Source organism: Euleptes europaea, chromosome 16 (genome assembly GCF_029931775.1).
Source record: "Euleptes europaea isolate rEulEur1 chromosome 16, rEulEur1.hap1, whole genome shotgun sequence".
Classification (NCBI taxonomy): domain Eukaryota; kingdom Metazoa; phylum Chordata; class Lepidosauria; order Squamata; family Sphaerodactylidae; genus Euleptes; species Euleptes europaea.
Window position 1 is genome coordinate 38,194,377 of NC_079327.1, and position 11,283 is coordinate 38,205,659.

At 42.6% G+C, this 11,283-nt stretch overlaps 1 non-coding gene across 1 annotated transcript; it reads left to right on the forward strand.

Moving 5' to 3' along the window:
- Positions 1-8,392: 8,392 nt before the first annotated feature.
- On the forward strand, positions 8,393-8,464 carry TRNAA-UGC (transfer RNA alanine (anticodon UGC)). The gene has a single exon. It is a non-coding gene; the product is annotated as a tRNA-Ala (tRNA).
- Positions 8,465-11,283: the final 2,819 nt, after the last annotated feature.

Consider the following 11,283-nt stretch of genomic DNA (forward strand, 5'->3'; position numbering starts at 1 on the left):
TCCGCTGGAGCTAGGGTTGCCAACCTCCAGGTACTTGCTGGTAATCTCCTGCTATTACAGCTGGTCTCCAGCCAATAGAGATCAGTTCATCTGGAGAAAATGGCTGCTTTGGCAATTGGACTCTATGGCACTGAAGTCCCTCCTCTCCCAAAACCCCGCCCTCCTCAGGCTCTACCCCAAAAACCTCCTGCCGGTGGTGAAGAGGGACCTGGAAACCCTGGCTGGAGCTCTGATTGAGTTTTATGAACTATCTGTATAGGAAGCTCATGCTAACATTCTCTCTCTTCCATTGTTCCACAGATAGGTAACCTGAAACATGGATGTATTTTATATATATTGAGCCAGTAGAAAGCCCAGGGTTACTTTTGGAGAAGATCTTGGAAATGTCCAGTGTTTTTATAATCGCTTATTTACAGGAACACTGTCTGAATATGTATAATTGTAACAACTAGAGAAGCAAGCACACTTGCAGTATCAAATTCATACAGTATCAGATTATTGCACCCAGCCTGTATCCTAGTCACAGTGAGACCAACCACAGGCTGATCTGTGACCCGGTTTGGGCACCTTACCCATCAGCTGAAGACCAATGTGTCATTTCTATTTGTGAGCTGCCTTGAGTTTTTATTTTGAAAAAGAAAGGTGGGATGTACAATAAATAATTATTTCATATGATAAATGGTTTAGAGCTCATTGTACCTTCAGATCAAATATTTTGTATATAAGGAACAGAATATAATCAAGGTCTCAAGATGACATATTTAAGATATTGTGTAAATGACAGTTTATCTTACAAAATACACCTTATAAAAGTGTTGGCAAACTGTTGGGTATTAGGGTTGCCAGGTCCCTCTTCACCACCGGCAGGAGGTTTTTGGGGCAGAGCCTGATGAAAGTGGGATTTGGGGAGGGGAGGGACTTCAATGCCATAGAATCCAATTGCCAAAGTGGCCATTTTCTCCAGGTGAACTGATGATCTCTATCGGCTGGAGATCAGTTGTAATAGCAGGAGACCTCCAGCTAGTACCTGCTGGTTGGCAATCCTATAGGGCATGTTTATTGAATAGGTTATCAGTAATCATGTTGCTGAGCTTCCAAAGAGGGGGACTGAAAACCTAATTTAGAATGAATGAGCTGTTTTATGTTATCTTTGAATTTTGACCCAGCTCATAAATAACCTTGACCCCATTCTGAGCAGCTCTGCCACCTTTGCTGTCCAAGCATACCTTTCTATCTGGGGTGGGAAGAGGGAAAGGAGTGGGAAGGGGAGGGCTGTTCCTCTGACATTCATTAGGCCACTAAGCCTTCTAGCAAGAATATCCCAGAGCAAAAATTCCTGGGACTTGTTGCTTGCCAGGGCTTCGAGAGCCTTAATTATGAACACAGATTGTAAAAACAATTATATGTTTCTACTTGCCTTAAAAGAAAAATTGCCTTAACTGTTGAGAGCTGGAGAGTATTTTTACTAGGGTTGCCAGCTCTGGGTTGGGAAATACCTGGAGATTTTGGGGGTTGAGTAGGGTTGCCAACCTCCAGGTACTAGCTAGAGATCTCCTGCTCTTACAACTGATCTCCAGATGATAGCGGTCAGTTCACCTGGAGAAAATGGCCACTTTGGCAATTGGACTCTATGACATTGAAGTCCCTCCCCTCCCCAAACCGTGCCCTCCTCAGGTTCCGCCCAAAAAATCTCCAGGTATTTCTCAACCCTGAGCTAGCAACCCTAGGGTGGAACCTGAGAATGGTGGGGCTTGGGGAGGGACTACAATGGCTTATAAAGCTATAGAATTCACCTTCCAAAGGAACCATTTTCTCCAGGTGAACTGAACTCTGTCACCTGGAGATCAGATGTAATAGGGGGAGATCTCCAGCCACAACCTGGAGGTTGGCAATCATTCTAGAGATGTCCTAACAAGGCAAAACATTCTTGTTAGGGAGGGGCTGCGAAGGAGCCAAGATGCTGTTTTAAGGGGGTGATGAACTATGAGTTTGCTAACTGGGTACATGGGGAAGTATCTGTAATTAGCTCTTCAGGGAAGGGGAACAACACAGAAAAGGAAGAGAATATGAAGGGGGAAATGTTGCTGTGAGTGAATTTCAAAGGACCTCTGCTTCTCATCATTTGTCAGTGAATGCAACAGTTCTTGCCTACAAAAACATGTCATAATCAATCTATACATAGTTCTCAACATGGCAAAATCTGTGGATAATTAAATCCAGAGACACGAACAGACAAGACAGATGTTCCCAAAAACCTGAAAATGCCCCAAGTTTGCTCAAATTTTAAAATAAATTGGGAGAGTAACCCTCCAAAATAAAAGAAGCAGTACCTGTGCCTTTAAGAAACGAATGCCCTTTGCAGTGGCCATGAAATAATCTCCAATAGTTGATTAGGACAGGCATGGAGTCTTAATCTGAAGAAGCCTTTTAAGAAATATACAATGGAGAGTTTAGTTTACAGAAGGCTAAATGGAAATACCTCTAAAATGTTCGGGTGGTGGTGGTAGTAAAAGAAATCTTATTTCTGATGGGTGGAATAATGATGGACAAGTGACCTCATTAAGGTTTGGTGGCTTGGGACCTGGGCTGGCTGAATAAATTCCCCAATCTTGAAGGCTGAATAAGGTTCCTACATAGACTTTTTTTTTTTTTTGTTAGAGGCACAATTTTATAACTGGCAATGATTTGCAGTTGGGATTCCCTTCAGGTTGGACCTGAACAGGGGAAGTGAAATAGCCATAGCTGTGAAATGCATTGGCTGCAGTTTAAAGGATAGAGAAGGAACTATGCCAGTTAAGATGTCCCTGCCTGTAGGCAGCTGAATTCTGAACTCCCTGGGTGTGGCTGAGTCCTCTGCCATCAACTCCACAGAGCCATTGGACCTCTGGACTTAGATTTGTACTGAATGTACAGCACATAAGGCACAGAAAAGGGTCTGTGCTTGTATTTAAATATATATCCTTCTGAACGTCAGCTTGCAATAATATGACATAGTGCATGAAAGAGCTGCCAACATTTCTCACTCTCTTTGCACTTCCTATAAAAGCATAGCAACAGCATAAGTTAACTGAAGGCCGCAGATATCAAAGACAGTTGCAAGTATCCAAGACTCTCATATTTCAAAAGAGCAATGAACGCTGGAGAATTCGAATGAGTCTCAAATGGTGCTTGGGCGATCTTTTGCTTCGAGAGGTCTAGAATGAACTGTCAGACGTTGCCTCAGGACTCAAGGATGCATAATTTTTTTCCCCCCATCTGCATTCCTGCAGTCCTCCTAATCCACACAGCAGTTCCAAATGAAATCGGATAGGTCACTAGCAATCTGTTGCATGCAGTCCGTGTTTCGTCCCTCCCTGCACAGAGAGTGCCAAATGCCTGCGGCCTTCTTCATATTCAAATGTCGGTCATGGGGAAGGAGGGGGGAAAGCTGTACAGGAGTTAGAATAGCTGAGGTTTGTGAGACAAGGGATCGATTGGTTTATTGACTGTAACAGTCAAAGGCCATTTTTGCATGGTCAATTTTGATGCTCGCTCAGAGCTCTTTTTTAAAATGCAACTTTAAGAATGCCTTTTCTCGGTACCGACGCAAAAGGAGAAGTTCCACTCCCCCCCCCACTCGCCTGCTCCTTAGTTCCTGTTTGCATAGCCGTTAGCATATGCATAGCTAATGCGCCTCTGTTGTTTTGCATTGTTCCTTGAGGGGGATTCATCACGGCAAACACCAAAGGTCGCGTTAAATAGGCTCTTTAGCAGTGCGAAGCAGGAATGCGCTGGCTAAGAAAGCCGGAAGAATACCAATTTGACTTTTAATATGGGAAAGGGGGGGGGGGGTAGAAGAAAAATAATATCAACTTAATTTTTTACTTGGGGGTATATAAAGTTTTTAAAGATCTAATCCATTTTCTATGACAAAGAGGAGTGACTGGAGAAAATTATGTAAATGTGTTTTGTTATGTCTCTGTTTTTATTTTTAAAATGATTTTTTCTTTTTATTCTCTCTTTATTATTAATATTATATTATTATTGCTTATTGAAATATATTAAATAAGGGGAAAGTATAACATTAAAATAATGACTTATAAGGATTAGAAAATATTAATACAAAGGAGATACTAGATATTTGTAGGGAGGGAGGAAGTCGGTGGGGAAGTCAATTATAATTAATTATATTTACTGTAGACATGCACCTAATAATTTTTTTAATTTTTTTACCGAGTCAAAGATTGGGTATATAGGATGTATTATCAAATGAGATGTATAGTAATTATTGAAAAATTATATATAAAATTATATATATATAAAATTATATATATATATACACTTCATTATCTCAGCTCTATTGTGTACATTTTCATCAGATGGTTAACAACAAACATGAGACATAAATACATGTGGGAGGAAATGATGTAATGATTCGTTTCTGTCCCCCAAACCATGTGCTTACTTTCAATGGATTTCAAAATGGGACTTAGAAGTCTCCCCATATTGTCACCCTTTCCTGGGAGATCGGAAGAAGCTAAAGTTTCCCTTCTCTTAGCAGACTCTTCTTGGGAGATAACCACTCAAGTAGCCAAATTTTGCCTCCGGTCTAGTGGGATTCGTAAACAGCTAATTGAAAACCTTTCCTCATAGAAGATCTTTCCTCCTCTTCTTCAAATCATCCTTCCCAGAATCATCAACTTTTATTATTTTATTTTATTATTTTAACCTAACTTTGATTTTTACTCAGAGCTGATATTGTATCGAAATAAAACTTGATTGACTGATTGACTTAGAAGTTGTCAGCGCTGCATGTGGTTGCTGTGGATCTCTAGCTCAATCAATCAATAGAAATAGAGAGAAAAATCAGTGGCAACTGCAATTTTGACTAGAAAGAGCACCCTAAGACATAGGGAATATTTTTCTTGCTGCTGACTGCAAGATGTTGGCAGTCTGGGATCACAAGAAAGTGACAAAAGCAACTAAAGTAAGGGTACACAACTCTTTCAGCTTGAGGAACGCATATTGGCCTCTTCCAACTTTTTGAGGCCCCAGTTTGCATGTTGGCTCTTTCAGTTTCTGGCACGGGCATCCCCACATCACTTCTCCCTGGACTGTGTATACATTAGGGAGAGCTGGCGGTACTAGAGGACGACCAGAGGCTGCTGCCTTAGGGTTGCCAACTGCCAAGTAGTAGCAGGAGATCTCCTGCTAATTCAACTGATCTCCAGCCGATAGAGATCAGATCACCTGGAGAAAAAGGGCTGCTTTGGCAATTGAACTCTATGGCATCGAAGTCCCTCCCCTCCCCAAAGCCCACCCCACTCAGGTTCCACCCCCCAAAATCTCCCACTGGTTGCGAAGAGGGACCTGGCAACCCTATGCTGCCTGCTGTAGGTGAAGCCCTCATCGCAACCCCCTCCCATTCTTTTGCTCATAATGGCTCTGTAGTCTGAACAGACATGCCCCCAGTTCATCTTAAATATAATAAACTGAACTAAAGCCTTTTCGGAAGTACATGAACCACTTGTATCAATGTTATAAAATCGCATGTGATCAGCGCATTCATTCATAATCTATCATTACAGCTTGCAAACAAATGACTATCATTATGTGGGATATTTGAAGCCATTCCTCTACTCCTCTAAATCTCAAAAGCATATACAGGACATTCCCCTTACATCACATAAGACTTTACTGTGAACAGCTGGTTCTACCAGATGAAAACAAGCAATTTTTTTTTTTTTACCTTCCATCTAACTGGAGCAGATGAATTTGCACAAGTACTCTGATGCAATAGCAGTTTGTAGTATGGCAGCTGGTTTACAGAGGTCATTCAAAAGCCACATGAACCATTTTTCTTGCCGCCTTCATGTAACACCCGACCTACACAGTGCTGCAAAATGCTTTATTATAGTACTAGGCTACTAGAATCTGGAGGAGTTCCAGGCCAGGTTTTACTTATGGATGAATATAGGCAAACTGATATGAAAGTCAGTGGTAGGCTTCATAGTCCCTATGTTTCCTACTGTCTGTTCTGAATAAAGGTATACCCTGTTTATCAGAGAAGACCCTCAGCATATTCCTGAGTAACAGCATCTTTCAGGGCAGAACCTTGTTGATAAAGAGGATGTATTACTTCAGGCTACAGGTAGGGAATGGCTTTTTTTTTTTTTTTAGTGTTCTCTCCACGTAAGCAAATCTGTGCCAATAAAATTTAAATATGTCAGTGAGAAAAGTATGCCCTCTCAATTACTACGTCAGTCTTCTGTTTTGGGTTGCTAGGTGGGGGGATTTGGCAGGCAATTGCCCGCCAATCCACCCAGCCGCTAAGGAGCCATGGCTGCATGTGCGTGCAGCTGAGCGCATGCAACAATGTAACTTCGCCATGGCCCCGCTCCATAAAACCTCCCCCCCCCCCGATCGTGAGGTGAGACCCGGCAACCCTACTTCTGTTCACGGAGAATTTTTTTAGTACACGTGCTAGTACAGCCTCAGATCCTGGCTGCTAGTATGGGAGCAGAAGAGTGTTGTGCAAATGCTCCCGGTACAGACATGACTATCCGGTGGTGAACACCAAATAACATTTATGAGATAAAGACAAATTTATTACGTTAATGATGTAACTACTGAATATCTCAGTTTTGTTTAACTTTGGAGATAACCTTAAATATTCCACAACAAAGTTCAGATGTTTGGTATTTTTTTTGCTAATATTTGCCAACAATGCTTGTGTTTCCTGTGTTTTACATTACTTACTCTTTGTTAATAGGCCAAAGGATTTAATGTTTCATATTTTATACCAGAAGACACTTTCAGAGGAAGGTTGTCAGCTGTCAGAGGGATGCAATAAAATTCTCCCTTGTTGTCCTTAACACATAACAGACAGTGTCATGAAAACAACATATCAGAGAGAAACGTTCAGAGTTCAAACCAATTTGATTGCTTGGTAACTATGAAGAACATTTCAAGTAACACAACTGGTATAACAAGAGAAAAAAGGACAAAGAATATGTAGAGAGAAGTATTGCTGAAAGGAACTGTTTTTTGCTGAGCAGGCAGCTTTGAAAAAGACCTAAATTGGCCCCTTTAGATTTCAGGTCAAAGCCTACAGTATAAGAGAAGCAGGATCAGACAGCTTGATATGAGTGTCATCAAACAGTAGCATTTTCCTGTTGAATCAGTTAAGTACTTCCCTTCCCTTCTCCTACAAATGCCTTTAGAGAATACTCTAATTACTTGGTTGTGTCCACGTTTGTTTTGAGTCTTCACAGGGTTTTTTTGTTGTTGTGCGTGTGTGTTAAGTGCTGTCAAGTCGCTTCCGACTCATGGCGACCCTATGAATCAATGTCCTCCAAAATGTCCTGTCTTGGACAGCCTTGCAGGGTTTACAATGACCTTTTGTTGCCTGCACTCGAGACAGTTTTGCAGTGCTCATTTCTAATGCTACCTTTATTCATTTCCTTGACTATTACTACTGCCTTGTCTTCTATGATACATGTCTCTTGCAGTTTTCTTTCTTCCCTCTCCATCTATTCCTCTGTCTCTTTTGGTGGGCCCTTAATTCTCATGTAAATGTGATGCTGGCAAGGCAAAAGATCTTGTATGACAGTGTGCACACCAATCTCATTTAAACTGGGCTTCTTAGTTAACATATCAGCGCAGGCTATGGACCTTGGGCAAGCTGAGTGCATGCAGCTGCTTTGCATAGTCCAGAACTGCACACAAACAGTTAATTCACCCATACAGCCAAGCAGACACACAAGAGCGCTGAACAGACTTCTTTTCTGCTGAACAGAAGAAGTTACTATCCTAATTCACACAAGCAAAACTGTGTAAGCCACAAATATTATTTTCTGAGAGTTTCCTGTTGATCAAAGAACTACCTTCTACTAACTGAGAGCAGAGATTGTGACTTCCTGACTGATGTACTCATCCATTACCACTCAGAATTAACAGATGTCCCTGCTTGTTCTAAGAATGATGTCATCAGAATACAATTTCCTTAAATCTTTTTGTCTCCTAAAGGAGGGATGAGATCAGTGATGTGAGATGAGCAAGTGAAAGAGAAAATGGTGGTGCCTCCAGGTCCTGTTCTTTCATCAGGCAGGCAGAAGTTTGTAATCCTTCAGGTTTAACACAGTATATTCCTACCCAGCACTTAGTTTTCAGTGATATGATAGTAAAGAAAGAAACATCAACTAATGGTATGCCACAAATACCATTATATTCTGTTTGCATGTGAAACCATCCTATTTGAACTGTCAACCAAGGTATCAGCAAAAAGAAGATTACAGAGGAATAGAGAATATACAGAGAAAGAAAATGGACTCTGGTGCCAACTGGTGCCACTCCAACACCAGAAAAAACACTTGGAATAAGCAACAGTTATTTGAAGAACAGCATTTGGGGAGGGGCTGTGGCTCAGTGGTAGAGCATCTGCTTTGCAGGCAGAAGGTCCCAGGTTCAATCCCTGGCATCTCCAGTTAAAGGGACTAGGTGATGTGAAAGACCCCTGCCTGAGACCCTGGAGAGACGCTGCCAGTCTGAGTAGACAATACTGACTTTGATGGACCGAGGGTCTGATTCAGGATAAGGCAGCTTCATGTGGTCATGTGTTCATTGTGAAAACCATGTACTCCCATAGGCAACCCTTGACATGTGTGCCAAATATAAGCACGTGAGACAGTTTTGTGTGGCATTGATTGCCCAAGCAACTGAGCTGACTCCCTGAGGCAATGGTGGAGTTGCTGGGGACAATAGTATGGGAGAAGACAATGATATGACTTATGCCTTTCATCATCTTTGAGACCTGCACAACTGCCAGTCTGTTCCAAGGTGAGCCCCTGTAGTGCTGGCAGTATTGCTGAGACTCAGTTTGCTCGCAGTGTCTCTGGCCAAGCATTGTCTCTCCCCAGATTTTTTGTTGGCACACACAAATCACAACTCATAAACAGGTAGATGTTACATTTTATCAGAACTCAAGCCAAAAAGGTTGCATTAGTCTTATGCTTCCTCTGGTGCATATGCTCATGAAACACCAACATGTGGGAAGGGCAAGTATTGCACATACCTAATAAGAGCATGTTCAGATACTACTGGCATGTACTTCTGTTTGGTGGTGACCGATCAGTAGCACATAAAAGTGTCCCAGGACCTTTTCTCCTTGACATATTCCTACAAAAACCCAGCTGGGGCCACTGTGTGATGCAGAGTTCTACCATCATACTTTGACAAGCGGTGAACAGGCTGGAGAAGACTGACACAGGATGAAACATCTCAAAATCATAGTACAGGGTACCAGACCTGCTGAAACTGTTTGGCAGATTACTGCATGTAGTCCCAGTAGCCCAAATAACTCTGGCTTTGCCCCTGCCTACATTGAGGTAGAAAACTCTTTGGCAGTATGGCAACAAATCTGGTTTTAATGTGTTTGCTGCTGCTGTACTAGCATTAGCGTATGAGCATTTTACTAATTTTATCTTATCTGTTATTCTTTTTAAAAAGATTTATCTTATGTACTTAAATTGGTTATCTATTTTAAAGCATGCTTTATTAATTGTTGTATACTTATTTTTAACCAAATTTAGTCTCTTATTTGCTCTTTTCTTCTGTGTCTGGATCTTACCTTTAATTGCAATGAATTTTGTTTAAATGAAGTATAATGAATAAATAGTGACTTTGCTCATCCACACCAGCCAAAACAACAGAATCTTAACACAAAATGATGAATCCGTAAGATTTTAACAGCAGAGATTCCTAACTAGAAGTTAGGAGATGACCAAAGTACAGAACACTGCTCCTGTTTTATGTAACAAGCATTCATCGTATTTCCCTGTCCTTTTTTAAGGACAAAGAAGGACTTTAAATGTCTAACATAAATGCATTTTCCATGAATAGTGAGAAACTACACTTTCAGCCATTCTGTTGTTATGAATAGGGTTGTTGATTCGGTTCGGCCCGAACTGAAAATCAGCCGAATATCCCTTGATTCGGCAGTTTTTAGTTCAGAACGAACCGAACTCAAAACTGGCGGGCAACCGGGGAGCCGAATTCAGCGAGTTTGGGAGTTCACGAATAAATCCGGCAAATTCGGGGCGTCAGTAAGCAGCATAACCGTCAGTAAGCAGCATTCTCCTTCCCCAGCCAATCGGTGGCCAAGCTGGGTCTCCTTCTGGCCAATCAGTCAGGATTGAATACTGGAGGAATCAGCTGATGTGCGGCCTGGCCGGGGAGAGAGAGAGAGAGAGAGAGGGAAATCCTCCTGTGTGTGTGTGGGGGGGTGCTTGTACACATTCGCTCCTTTCCGTGGCTGCAGGGGGTGCATTTTTGAGGGTACAGACCCCAAACTTTCAGCAGAGATTCAGACAAGCCTTCTTAAGAGACCACCCAAGTTTTGTAAACATTGGGTCAGGGTGTCCCGAGATATGGGCTCCCCCCCTATTCTCTTTCCGTGGCTGCAGGGGGCGCATTTTTGGGTGTGCCAACCCCAAACTTTTAGCGGAGCTTCAGACAAGGCTTCTTAAGAGACCACCCAAGTTTTGTAAACATTGGGTCAGGGCCCCCCGAGATATGGGCTTTCCCCTTTTCCCTATTGGGATGAATGGATCACCCTCGAGAGATGCATACATATGGATCTCATATTGGATACAAATGGAATCATACTGGATTACCCAGCCTCCAAGCCCCTCCTGATGGAACAGAAGACAGCCACAGTAAGACCCCTTTGGGGGCTTTAATCTATAATTTTTCCTTTCTGTGTGTGTGTATGGGGGGGAAGCAGAGTCTGTGTGTGGGGGGGAGAGAGCAGTTTCTTTGGGTGGGGGGAGCCAAAGGGGGCTTTTGCCAGTTCTGCCTGGGGTGTGTTCCCCCTCCAGTCTGCCTGGGGTGTGTTCCCCCTCCAGTCTCTCTCTCCCTGGTTTGAGGGGGGGGGGCTTCAGTTTTGTGTCTTCAGGTTTTCCCTCATTCATAAGATCGGTTAGGTTATTTTGATGCTTGCTCAAAACTGGTTTTCAAATGGTGACTTAAAGAATGCATCTGCCTGGTCCCAAGTCCAATGCAAAAGGAGAAATTCCACCCCTTCCTGCTCATTATGCATAGCTAGCTGCCTCTGTCCCTTTCCATGGTTTGCAAACTCCCAGGTGTCAGGTGTTGCTTTGCACTGTTGCAAAGGTGTTGCATTGCGTGCTTGTGTTGCTTTGCAGTTGTATTGCTTTGCAAATTTTTTTACACCTGCCCCGCCCTTGCTCTCAGCTGTTTGTCGGGGCTGGGAGCTTTGTGCGTGGGCGGCAAGCTCTGCTCGGA